At 44.9% G+C, this 13,797-nt stretch overlaps 1 protein-coding gene and 1 pseudogene across 1 annotated transcript in view; one reads left to right on the forward strand and one right to left on the reverse strand.

The window, feature by feature from the left end:
* LOC120375611 (zinc finger protein 850-like) overlaps positions 1–13,797 on the reverse strand; it is a gene marked incomplete at its 3' end in the record, with an annotated part of 610,246 nt that overhangs the window by 138,467 nt on the left and 457,982 nt on the right. The window lies entirely within an intron of this gene.
* Positions 2,358–3,792, forward strand: LOC120375424 (annotated as a pseudogene).

A 13,797-nucleotide genomic window follows, 5' to 3' on the forward strand; every position in this document is an offset into this window, starting at 1 on the left:
TTCTTATGAGAGTTGCACAAATTAATTTTTAGAATCCTGGCGGGCCCCCACTTTCTGCACTCGGAGTGACAGAGTGGAGATTCAGCCATGACACATACTATGAACAAAATTGATCATAATTTTCTAGAAGAGTGAACATAGGGGCACAGACTTGCACAGTGTCCGTCTGTGTGTTCCCAAAATATATAAGTGTATTTCAATCCTTCACAAGCAAGGTGTTCGGCATCTTCAAACACCTGGGGAACCAGTCCTGGGAATTCACTGGTTTATTAAGTGACACTCTATGGAATTGAGAGACATTTTATATTATTATTATTTTATTATAAATACCAATATGATGAAATTGCAATGAATCGTGCTAGATATGCCATGTAAGGTGTCAATGAAAATGTTATGATTTTCCAAGTTTGATAATCTTGTGTCTATCTTTGTATTGTGAGTTATATATATGTATGGTATACCTGTATTCCAGACTTGTGTAGTGTTTCTGAGTGACACCCCCAGACATATTGGCATCAGTGCTGCCCAGCCTGTTCGATGGCCCATCCGGGGTCATCAGCTGTACAATGAACCCATTGAAAGGATCAAGGGGAGACACCTATTGAGTCAGCAAGACATGCAGGGATATGCCTGTGTACTGAGACCTCCAAGGCTTTTCCATGCCATGTGCTGTGAAGCTTGTGTTTGGGACACAGGAAGTAGAAGCCACTTGGCAAAAGGAATATAAAGGGCAGCTGCATCATCTCCATTTTGTCTTTAGTCCCTCTTCCTACCTCTGGAGCAACTGCTCTACAAACTGAACCCTGGAACAAAGGACTGAATGATGTGGGGGGAGGGATAGCTCAGTGGTTTGAGCATTGACCTGCTAAACCCAGTATTGTGAGTTCAATCCTTGAGGGGGCCACTTAGGGATCTGGGGCAAAAAATCATTACCGAAGAGCCTTTCAAGCCAGAAACTCACCAATACTGCTAAGAACCAGATATATAGATTTCTGAATGTATCTGACTGTTTTCCCATTTTAACAACTTCCTTTTTCTTTCCTTCTTTTATAATAAACCTTTAGTTGAGATGCTTTCTTGCTTATAAACCTTTAGTTTAGATGCTAAGGATTGGCTGGCATCATAGTATTCTGGGTAAGATCCAAACCTATACAGACCTGGTAATGTGGCTGACTCTGGGGTCAGAAGAACACTTTGTTTATGTGAGCAGAGTTTTTAAATAACCTCTCACTGTGCCGGACCTAGGTGCTGATTGGGAGTCAGAGAACTGGAATGCAGTAAAGGGGGCCGTGTGATGTCTTTTTTCAGTTTCTCGATAACCAGTGTGGGGGATCAGAAGCACAGTTTGTGACTGGTCGTTGAGTTTAACTTCAGTGTTAACCACCAGTTTTGGGAGCATCTGCTCTCCCTTTTTCAGCCTGCCCTGATCTTGGCATTTTCAGTGTGGACTGCCCCAGGCACACTGGGTCACAGTAAGCACTGAAGTTAAATTAATAGTGTTTTTTATGACACAGTCATATGAAATCAGCTGAACTCCTTTGTTTTCTTTTATCTGAGCAGCGTTTCCAGTTTCCAAACCTCATATAATCTCCCAGCTGGAACAAGGGGAAGAGCCATGGGTCCCAGACCTCCAGGGTTCAGAGGAAAGAGAGATCCTGAGAGCTCCCTGCACAGGTGAGGAAAGATTAAACCAACTCAGAATCTGTAAGTGCCTGAAGGAAACATCTGGGATGCCCTACAATGCCCTTGGAAGGTTTCTCAGTTCATTATTGTCCCTAGCAGGGGTCGTATCCTCAGGGTAAATATAGCTCATGGCTTCCTGTAGACACTAGCAGACACCAGGCAGTAGCTTCCTCCCTTTCCCTGTGAGTTTGGATGGGATGTGAGGGCGAATTGATCCCCTCCTCTCTCCTGTTTAGGGAAGAGTTTGGGAGTTCAGTTCCTGATTTTTATTTGACGTCTCTCCAGCACTTGTTTTGGTTTGGCCTTCCCTTTCCATCCCTGTTTGAGGTTTCTGTCTCTATCACAGCAGGTGACGCAATGGTATGTGAGAAAGAGGAGAATTCTCAGCAGGAAAATGTTGAGAAAGTGGCTAAACACAGAGAATTATCGCAAAGATCGAAAAGGAATGTGTCCTGGAGTCATGAGCAGGAAAATCCTGTGAGATTCAGCACAGACCAGAAAGAGAGCAAGGAAACCAGCCAGAGGAGAAAATGGGTAAATTTATTTCCTGTCGGGGAACTCAGAAAAGCGTCAAGGAAACCACAACACAGCAGGAAGTCCTCATGGGAAAGAGGAAAAATACATGCACTGAGTGTGGAAAAACCTTCACTTGCAGCTCAGCCCTTTCTGTTCATCAGAGAATCCACACAGGGGAGAGGCCCTATGAATGCAGTGAGTGTGGGAAAACCTTCACTTACAGATCAGCCCTTTCTCAACATCAGAGACACCACACAGGAGAGGCCCTATGAATGCTGTGAGTGTGGGAAAACCTTCAATTACAGATCAGCCCTTTCTCAACATCGGAGAATCCACACAGGGGAGAGGCCCTTTTATTGCAGTGAGTGTGGAAAAACCTTCCCTTGCAGCTCATCCTTTTCTGTTCATCAGAGAATCCACACAGGGGAGAGGCCCTTTGATTGCAGTGAGTGTGGGAAAAGCTTTATTACCAGCTCAGACCTTTCTAAACATCAGAGAATCCACACAGGGAAGAGGCCCTATGAATGTCATGAGTGTGGGAAAAGCTTCTCTAGCAGCTCAGCCCTTTCTCAACATCAGAGAATCCACACAGGGTAGAGGCCCTATGTATGCCGTGAGTGTGGGAAAAGCTTCACTAGCAGCTCAGCCCTTTCTAAACATCAGAGAATCCACACAGGGGAGAGGCCCTTTTATTGCAGTGAGTGTGGAAAAACCTTCACTTGCAGCTCAGCCCTTTCTATTCATCAGAGAATCCACACAGGGGAGAGGCCCTATGAATGCCATGAGTGTGGGAAAAGCTTCACTAGGAGCTCAGCCCTTTGTCAACATCAGAGAATCCACACAGGGGAGAGGCCCTATGAATGCCGTGAGTGTGGGAAAACCTTCAGTCGGAGTTCAGGCCTTTCTAAACATCAGAGAATCCACACAGGGGAGAGGCTCTTTGATTGCAGTGAGTGTGGGAAAACCTTCACTTGCAGCTCAGCCATTTCTGTTCATCAGAGAATCCACACAGGGGAGAGGCTCTTTGATTGCAGTGAGTGTGGGAAAACCTTCACTTACAGATCAGTCCTTTCTCAACATCAGAGAATCCACACAGGGGAGAGGCCCTATGAATGCCGTGAGTGTGGGAAAAGCTTCATTAGCAGTTCAGGACTTTCTAAACATCAGAGAATCCACACAGGGGAGAGGCCCTTTTATTGCAGTGAGTGTGGAAAAACCTTCACTTGCAGCTCAGCCTTTTCTGTTCATCAGAGAATCCACACAGGGGAGAGGCCCTATGAATGCCGTGAGTGTGGGAAAAGCTTCACTAGCAGCTCAGCCTTTTCTGTTCATCAGAGAATCCACACAGGGGAGAGGCCCTATGAATGTCATGAGTGTGGGAAAAGCTTTATTACCAGCTCAGACCTTTCTAAACATCAGATAATCCACACAGGGAAGAGGCCCTATGAATGTCATGAGTGTGGGAAAAGCTTCTCTAGCAGCTCAGGCCTTTCTAAACATCACAAAATCCACACCGGTGAGAGACCTTATAAATGCAGTGAGTGTGGGAAAACCTTCAATCACAGCTCACACCTTCTTACCCATCTCAGAATCCACACAGGTATGCGACCCAATGGAAGCAGTGAGTGTGGGAAAACCTTGTCTTGCCACTGAGCCCATGTGAGCCATCAGAGAATCTGCAAGGGGGATCAACACCATAAAAACCTCTAGGGCTATCACTACTTTAATACTTTTCCTGATTCCCACTTTTAAAAGCTGTTTGAAGCACCGATATCCCTCAGCTTGTCCAGATGAGTGAGTGGCCTATTTTTGCATTTTGCAGTTTGACCTCTTTGAGGTGGACTCATTTATCCTTTCTATCAACTCCATTCTCCCATGAGTAATTCTAGTGTGCCCTTCCTATCAGGAACCAGGGAGCGTCACATTTATACCATTCCTCCTATTGCAAAGTTATTGTTAGAGTCACCGGTGTTACAGATTGTATCATTGCCAGTTGTTCTCATGTTGTGCTGAAGAGCAGTTATCATGGGAACTTTTCATATTACATTTAAATGAAGAGCAGGGGCAGGAAAAAATTGTCATTTCAGCCTCTGTGATACTGGAAGGAGATGTAAAAAGCGACAGAGTCCTGTGGCACCTTATAGACTAAAATACGTACTGGAGCATAAGCAACATACAAAAACCTGTAGGAGAACACTTCAACCTCCCTGGACACACAATAGCAGATTTAAAAGTGCCATCCTGCAGCAAAAATACTTCAGGGCCAGACTTCAAAGAGAAACTGCTGAGCTTCAGTTCATCTGCAAATTTGACACCATCAGCTCAGGACTAAACAAAGACTGTCCCTGGCTAGCCAACTACAAAAGCAGTTTCTCCTCCCTTTGTGTTCACACCTCAACTGCTAGAAGAGGGCCCATCCTCCTGATTTAACTAGCCTTGTTATCTCTAGACTGATTCTTGCCTGCATATTTACACCCGCCTCTGGTAATTTCCGCTACATGCATCTGACGATGTGGGGATTCACCCACGAAAGCTCATGCACCTATATGTCTGTTAGTCTACAAGGTGCCACAGGACTCTTTGTCACATTTTGCAGATCCAGACTAAGGCCTGGTCTACACTTGTGGGGGGGGGGAACTTCTTACCTGTCCAGACGCCGCGGGATCAAAGTCCGCGGCTCCCCCATCGACTCCGCCACCACCGTTTGCGGTGGTGGAGTTCCGGAGTCGGACGGGAATGCGTTCGAGTTCGAACTATCGCATCTAGATTAGACGCGATAGTTCGAACTCCGAGAAGTCGAACGCTACCCGTCGACCCGGCTGGTAAGTATAGATGTACCCTAACAGAGCTACTCCTCTGATACTTGGAAGGAGATGGGGTGACTCAGAGATTCCCTCCTTCCCCATCATGGCAGAACTGTTACCTTTTGTCTGAGCCAGGCAGAGTTTATCGTCATCACATTCTACCCCTCCACTTCTCAAAGTGTCATGTGATGAAGAGTTCTCAGTTGTCTGTGCTTGGAGATGATGCTTTGACTTATTTAATCCTATGCCAGAGTTGCTATGACTGGTGAGAAAAGTATCAAAGACCAGGAAGGGGAATTCAAATGGATCCTAATCGCAGTGTGATCATTTTGAGTTTAAATCCCAGGTTCCATCTATTGGTAAAGCCACTTCTGGCAAGGTGGCTGTTTTTTCCCCCATTATGGCAATGCTAGGATACTAAACATGTTGTAAATAACATAACTGACTATTGAGACAGTTACTCACTGAAATATGTTTGAATGGTTCAGAGGAGAATGTGATGGGAGAATCTCTTGTCCTGATTCTAAATAATTAGATGTAATCTGCTCTGGAATTTCAATTTACACTTTCATTGTCATGTATTTTATCTCTCTGTGATCTGGGTTTCTATCTTTCTTGATGGCTGTGTGGTCACACAATTAGATATTAGTTCAGCTCAGATTTATTGGAGAGTTTAAGACAAATGACCATTTGCTAAAGTCATCATTTCTCCCTTCAGCTTTGCTTTTTCCCCATCCTTCCATGATGATATGGAGAAAGTTCAAGTTCAGTTCTGTCAGTAAAAGAGAACTCTCCAATTTACTGGCCATGCTAACAAAGACACCGCAGTGATCTAAAATCTCCACTTGGAAATTGTGAACAACAGCAGACCCCCAACTAACTGAAGGAAGTGCATATGATCACAGTGTAGTTCGATTGTTTAAATCAATATTGTCTCAGATGGCTATGTTGGCAGGAGAAGCTCTCCTGCTGATGTAGCACTATTTACATAGGAGATTAGAGATGTGTAACTATGTTGCTCAGCTATATCGATTTTTCACACCCCTGAGCAATAATTATACCGATAAATGTCTTTAGTGTAGCCCAGACAGTTTTCTCCTGTGTTTTCTGCATTTGTATCACTTCTCCCCTACTTCCTACTACTTTGAAAGATTTAAAGTGTGAAAAGAGGGGTATTTTTTCCTCATGATGCTAACATTCCCACATAGGAGACCCCTTCCACCAACACGCCTGGCAGAGGAACCAGAGATATATGAACTCACAGAAGTGTTGGGACAAACCACAACTTGAGCCAAGGGTCAGTTGTTGGCAATGGGGATTAAAAGAAAACTAACATATGTGACCAGAATTTGTGATCTTTGAATATATTAGTGTTACTAGTGAAAATGAAATCATAGGTGATGTTATTGGTTAGAGTAAGAGACAAGTTATTTGATAATCTGAATTATTTTGGAAAACTGAAAGTTGTCTTGTGTTTTTTTTTCTTTTTTTAGTTGTACAGGAAATGATGGTTAATCTTCAAAAGTTAATTTGATTTAATTTACCCCCTGTAGTGTAAACCTGGTAGAAAACCTCACTCCAAAGGTTGGGATGGGAGAATAGGTGTTAGAAAGAGTGTATAAGAGGATATTGGGTCTGTATAGGTTTTATTTTTTTGTATTTCAGATAGAGCATATTTTGCTTAGCTTCAAAGTCAATTTCTATTAAAAGGAAAACTACTCAAGGAGACAAGTTGTATAAGTTTTTACCCACTTACACTGTAAGCGTCACTGACTTCTCCACTTCTCTAATTTGCAAAGGAAAGGCCTGACATCTGTCATAGGATGTGTCCAGCAGGTAGGAAAGCTGCAGTTGTCAACCATCAATGCCAAGGAAAAGGCTGAAGTCCATTGCCTTTCATATCTAAAAGCCATCTAGAGGCTGGTCTACACTGAAAAGCTATGTTGACATGGCCACATCTCTCAGGGGTGTGAAAAATCCACTCCACTGAGAAAAGTAGTTAATGTGACCAAAGCCCCAGTGTAGACAGTGTTACGTTGTCAGAAGAATATTTCCAGTGTTTGAAGGGTAAACACAGCCTTAGACAGATTGATCCCCTCTGGGAAGCGAGTCATGACATCAATTCCAGTTTTGACCCATCTCCCTATATGTGAGAAATCTGCTAGTATGGAGGGCTGAGCCAGCTGTCCGATCACCTGGTTCAACTGAGGGAAAAGCTCTTAGTACCCATCAGTCCAAAGACTGAGAGAAATGTTGAGTTCCAACCATTGTCATTTTAGTATTTGATTGTTCCTTTCTCTATTTTTTGTGTTGGCCTTTCTGTTCTATCAGAGTGTGACTGTGTAGCTCAGTGCATGTGTGATAAATGCTCTTTGGTGCCAATTGGCAGAGAGGTCAAAGTAATTCACAAGAAACTCCTGCCTCAGACCTGACAAACTCATCACACCTAATGCACTGATTTTTATGATATTTATCCAGGAAGCATAGCAGTGAGATCTCTACTGAAAGCTTGTAAATTATTGTTACTCCTGATCACTGCAAGAGGTGTGTATGAGTCCTATTGAAGGAGTCATGTAAGTATATGGAAAATTATGCCCATATGGTATTGTCATGAAAGTGAGTCACCCCAATCAAAGGTCTTGTTGGGAATGGCCCATTCAAGTGGGAGGGAATTGTCACCCGTCCCTTGCTAGCCAGTTATGTGATGTGTTGTTGCATTGTCAACCTTTGCACCAGCCCAGAAAAGCCAATGGAAAACTATCAAAGACAAATTATAGACATCGAAACCCTGTGGAAGTGTAAACGACAATATGACAATGAGGAAATGGTCCTTTCTGTGAATATACACAAAAGACTGATTCATTTTATAACAGGGTGGAGAGAAACACTCTAGGTCCATTCACCAAGGAGATCACTAATGATCAGTGGTGCTTCAAGAAAGGCAGGGCTCTGGCTCCTAGGGACTAGCAGTCACTGCAATAGACTGTCACCTCACACTTCAATCTACTTAGGTAGGAAAGGTAACTATTCAAAAGTGTAGGTTGCATTTTGTGATTTTTTGTTGGTAACAGTTGGTTTCCATCATTCACATTTGTTTGTTTAAATCTCTGTCCCTTGTTAAAGAAATTTCCCTTTGTTCAATAACTGTGCTCAAGTGCTATGTGTGATCCAGTAGCAGTGGGCTACAGTAAAACTGGTAACCTGGGATGTACCATTGCTTCGGGCAGAGAGGATCTGGGATTTTTCTGAGCCCTGGTCTACTCTAGGAGAGGGAATCAATCTAAGTTACGCAACTTCAGCTACATGAATAATGTAGCTGAAGTCGATGTACTTAGATCGACTTACCATGGTGTCTTCATCGCGGTGAGTCAACTGCTGCAGCTCCCCTGTAGACTCCGCCTGTGCCTCTCACCGAGCTGGAGTACAGTGGTCGACAGAAGAGTACTTGAGGATCGATTTTATTGCATCTACACTAGACGCGATAGATCAACCCCCCCGCTGGATCGATCGCTGCCCGCTAATTCAGCAGATAGGATAGACATACCCTGAGTATCTGGTGATTGGAGCTGGACCCCAGAGGGGGACACATTGAAGGAACTGAGGGGTTAAGGTGTCTTTATTGTCAACTGTTAAGGTTGCTGTCGCTCAGAGGAGGGTGCTTGACTGCCTAACAGGCTGGTGAGTTTGGTCACTGACATCCAGCTGCCAAATGCAAAAGTCCCTATTCTTTGTGGCAGGTGGCCACAAGGAGACTCACGGCCCTCAGCACCCTGAGAAGGGTCACAATGTGCGTCTATGTTGATCCACACAGGGAAAGCTCCCTATAGCATAAAACTCTGCCCTATGAAATCATGGAACATGTGCTCTTCACTCTGTGAAAGCACATAAAGAATCCAAGCGCTGGAGGGTAGGGTTTGGGTCCAGAGTGACCTAGACACATTGGCGAATTGGGCCAAAAGAAATCTGATGAGGTTTCTTGTTCTCCACAAGGACAAGTGGAGATTCCTACTCTCTAGGATGGAAGAGTCCCATGCACCGCTACAGGCTGGGGACAGACTGGCTAAGTGGCAGTTCTGCAGAAAAGGAGCTGGGGATTACAGTGGACAAGAAGCTGGATATGAGTCAATAATGTGCCCTTGTTGCCAGGAAGGTTAACAGCATATTGGGCAGCATTAGTAGGAATGTTGCCAGCAGATCAAAGGAAGTGATTATTCCCTTCTATTTGGCACTGATGTGGCCACATCTGAGTACTGCATCCAGTCCCCCAGCATACGCTACAGAAAGGATGTGGACAAATTGGAGAGTGTTCAGCGGAAGACAACAAAAATTATTAGGAGATCTAGGCATATGATTTATGAAGAGAGGGTGAGGGAACTGGAGTTATTTAGTCTGCAGAAGAGAAGAGTGAGGTGGGGATTTGAGAGCAACCTTCAACTACCTGAAGCGGGGTCCAAAGAGGATGGAGCTCGGCTGTTCTCAGTGGTGGCAGATGACAGAACAAGGAGCAATGGTCTCAAGTTGTAGTGGGGGAGGTCTAGGTTGGATATTAGGAAAAACTTTTTCACTAGGAGGGTGGTGAAGTATTGGAATGGGTTCCCTAGGGAGGTGGTACAATCTCCATCCTTAGAGGTTTGTAAGGCCCGGCTTGACAGAGCCCTGACTGGGATGATTTAGTTGGGGATTGGTCCTGCTTTGAGTAGGGGGTTGGACTAGATACCTCCTGAGGTTTCTTTCAACCCTAATCTTCTCTGATTCTAAGTAGCTGCAAGTGTCTCTTTGTGTTCACATCTGTAAAGACGCCAGGAATGGGCAATGGGATGGATCACTTCATGATTACGTGTTCTGTTAATTCCCGCTAAATCATCTGGCTTTGACCACTCTTGGGAGATAGGACACTTGGCAGGATGGACCATTGGTCTGACTCAGTATGGTTGTTCTTATGTTTTATGTACAGAAATGAGGCTCTTACAAAGCCGAAATGGGGGGAGGGGCTCTAAATTTATATCAGAGTTAGAGAGAAATATGTTCAAACACAGTGAGACTCGATGTACGAAAGAAATAACACGTGATCCCCATCTCCTTCCCCAAAGCCTTAGGTGGGGATTAGCTGCCAACTGCTGCGGCTGCTGCTCTGAGGGGAGCAGTATAAGTTGTCTGCCTGTGGGTGCAGCCCACCAGCTGGTTCTCCTGGGGCAGACGGTGAGTTGCTGGGCAGGAATGGTGCATCAGCTGGAGTATGAAATATGAACAGGGATCTAAAGACTCTACACTGACCTCCAGTGGGGTTGAGGATGCTGAGGCAGTGGAATTTCAGAGTCATCAAGATTCAAAGCTGCTTGGGGGTGGAGAGGAGGATGACTCCACTGGATTTTTAGTGCATCCCCTTAACTACTCGTCCATGACAGCCTGGCTTTGTCATTGCTCTGTGGTTCTCCTGTTGCTCATTCCCAGCTTCTGGAAAGCAATGGCGAGGGACACCATCCCTGCCCATCCTGGCTAATAGCCATCGAGGAACCTATCCTCTGTGCACTTCTCTAGTTCTTTTTTGAACTCTGTTCTAGTCTTGGCTTTCACAAGATCTTCTGGTAAAGGGTTCCCCAGGTTAACTGTGCGTTGTGCGAAGAAATACTTCGTTTCAAACCTGTAGCCTATTCATTTCATTTGGTGACTCCTCCTAGTTCTTGTGTTATGAGAAGGAGTAAATAACACTCCCTTCCTTGGTCCTTTGAAAGACGATATGTGAGCCCCCACCTCCCTGCCCCACCTCTCATGTCCAGGGAACAACAGGGATATAACAACACGGCAAACAACAAGGTTCAAAGTCAATGCACCTAGGAGAAGTATCTGCTGTTTCATTCCTTACATTCCTGTCGCACTGCATGGCCATTTCCTTTCCCTCCTTTCTGTTAAAAGCTTTTGTGTTTTGCACAGAAACATTATTTCCACAGGAGACACCCAGGAGTGGGGGCTGCATTCCTGTGCCAAACAGTCACTAGATGGAGGCAGACAAAGGCCTTTAAGATGAGGTGTCCATCACTGTCAAAATATCATCTCCCTCCTTCAGCTCACTGGCAGCCTGAATTTCTTCCTTATCCTACCAGAGTCTTGTCTGGACTCAGCACTATCCAGCCCCTCTGTATGTAGTGGGCAAAACCCACAAACCTTGTCTTTAAAACAAGCCGTCCCCTTCCTTCTTAGGGAAGAGTTTTCTATGATTGAAGTTGAGCTTCAGTTCCCCTCTCCTAGAGGCAGGTTGGGTGTGGGGCCAGCTCCCAATGAGATCTGTTTTCATCTTTGCCCCCTAACTCTGCTCCCAGCTGTCAGGCGGCTTCCAGCCCATCCACCCTGCTTACTAGCTCCATGGTCACGTGTAACCCCCTTTGCCAGCACACGTAGCCTGCAAGAAAGCTGCTCCTGCCAGCTGTGTTGGTGGTATAGGGGGGAGCATAGCTGCCTTCCAAACAGTTGACCTGGCTTTAATTCCCAGCCAGTGTAATAATGACTTTTCTCTTTTGTTGGTTCCTTGTCTGGAAGTGGTTTAATTTCAGTCACGTTGTGTTACAATCACATTATCAATAGAATGAGACAATAAATGTGTCAAAGCCCAGCAGGTGTCACAGGAGGGAGGACTACAAGGGGCTGGAATGTGTCATCTGAGAAGACAGAACACTTGGAAACCTGCATCTCCCATCCCCTGGCTTCCATGTGATGATTCCAGCTGCGTGAGCTGTTTGTACCCTGTTCCTGCATGATGGGGAAATAAAGTTTTGAGTCAGTTTTTGCTCCTACAGATTCCTTTGCTGTTACAATTATATTGATATGAACAAAAGGGAAGCATAAAAACAACAAAAAATCCCATCCAACTTGCAGTACAGTTAGGGAAAGAGAAGATCAGGGTAAGCCAAACATTTCAAAATAAAAATACTAAAATGGGAGCCAGGAGAGAGAGATCAGGTATGTGGAGATCCCTTTAATATTTGAAACCTACAACTACCCAGCTTTCTGAACATCTGTGAGGAGCAAGATCTAGTTGGGACATCTTCAATCATTGATTGTCTCTCTGTGTTCTCTGTCTCTTCTCCTCCCATTATTCTTCTCCAGTGTCTCTGCCTTTCTCCTCATGCTCCCTCTCCCCCTGCCCTTTCCCAGGAACTCACAGTCTACAGCATTCAGGAAAAGCCAGAGTTTCATAGATTCATAGACTCTAGGACGGAAGGGACCTCGAGAGGTCATCGAGTCCAGTCCCCTGCCCTCATGGCAGGACCAAATACTGTCTAGACCATCCCTGATAGATATTTAAATATTTTACTGGCTGCTGCCACAAAACGAGAAAAATTACATGTCTGGTTCAGAGGCAGTGCACACACATAAGAATCAATGGGCTTTTAATTCCTTAGGTTCTGCCACCATATGCTGCTTCCATTTCATTTCAATCTTTCCCCAAGATTTCTCATTGTGCACAGCAACATTACACCCTTGCGAGAGAGTGGACCAGAGGCTGCATTAATTTAACCTACAAAAACCAAACAAATAGAAATGTAGATTAGAAATGTACTCTCTAGGTTCCTCCAGCCCAGGGGTTGGCAACCTTTCAGAAGCGGTGTGCCAAGTCTTCATTTATTCACTCTAATTTAAGGTTTGGTGCGGTAATACATTTTAATGTTTTTTAGAAGGTCTCTCTACAAGTCTATATATTATATAACTAAACTAGTGTATTATAAAATAAACAAGGTTTTCAAAATGTTTAAGAAGCTTCATTTAAAATTAAATTAAAATGTTGATCTTATGCCGTTGGCCTGCTCAGCCTGCTGCTGGTCTGGACGAGGAGGGTTCATTCAGAAAGTCATCGTGTTTGGATGTAAAGGTGTGAAATGATGGGGAAATTGGCCCCTCTTTCAAGTTTAAATGTTGTAACTTCTACATCTAGACGGGGTGGCCAACCTGAGCCTGAGAAGGAGCCAGAATTTCCCAATGTAACTGCCAGACGTGCACCTTTGTATGCAATTACTGAGTCAGTTGTGAACCTTCCCATCATTATCATTATCCCTTCAAAATGATGATGGTGATGGACACTTGGCTCTATATCCCAGTGTGCCCTGGACGTCTACAGGCTGCATTAGCCAATCCAACCATTCGGCACTTGCAGATGGGCACCTCTGTATTGTGCCTGAGTCTTGTACAGCTATGAAAGGCTGGTAGATGCTGATATTTTCCCATCTTTTAACCAGCACTAATACCAGGCCAGGCCAGGGCTGGGAAGAGAGAGAGAGCAGCAGGTTTCCCCTATTGTGTCCGTCTCGCTTTTTCTTGACTAGCTTCACCTCTGCACCAAGTGGCACTTTTCCTGTGTGAGCCTGGCTAGCTCAGTTGGCAGAGTATCACGCTTTTAATCTGAGGGTCCAGGGTTCAAGTCCCTGGTCAGGTGATAAACTACTCGCTGTGATTGTAAAAATCTGACTTTCTGGAGTCTTCTTTGGTGTTACTCTTTCTCTTCAGGATTTTGCCTTTCCTAAGAAGGGCCTTGGGGGGGGGGGGATTGAAGGAGCAACTCCTTGACATCCCCTCTGTCCTTGCAGGCTGGAGGAATAAAGTCCTCTGGGCATAGAGCATGTTCCTCCCCTGCACACACAAACACACAGAATATCCCTAAGGAATTAGAATCACCCGCTGCCTTTCCCTGTCCTGCTGGATCCTCAAATGAGGATGCTCTTCAGCCCAAACCCATGTCCTCTGTACTCCCAGTGCCCCTCAGACCCAACCCTCAGTCCCTCCTATGCTCATTGCTCCTCACTCC

Source organism: Mauremys reevesii, linkage group 12 (genome assembly GCF_016161935.1).
Source record: "Mauremys reevesii isolate NIE-2019 linkage group 12, ASM1616193v1, whole genome shotgun sequence".
Taxonomy (NCBI): Eukaryota; Metazoa; Chordata; order Testudines; family Geoemydidae; genus Mauremys; species Mauremys reevesii.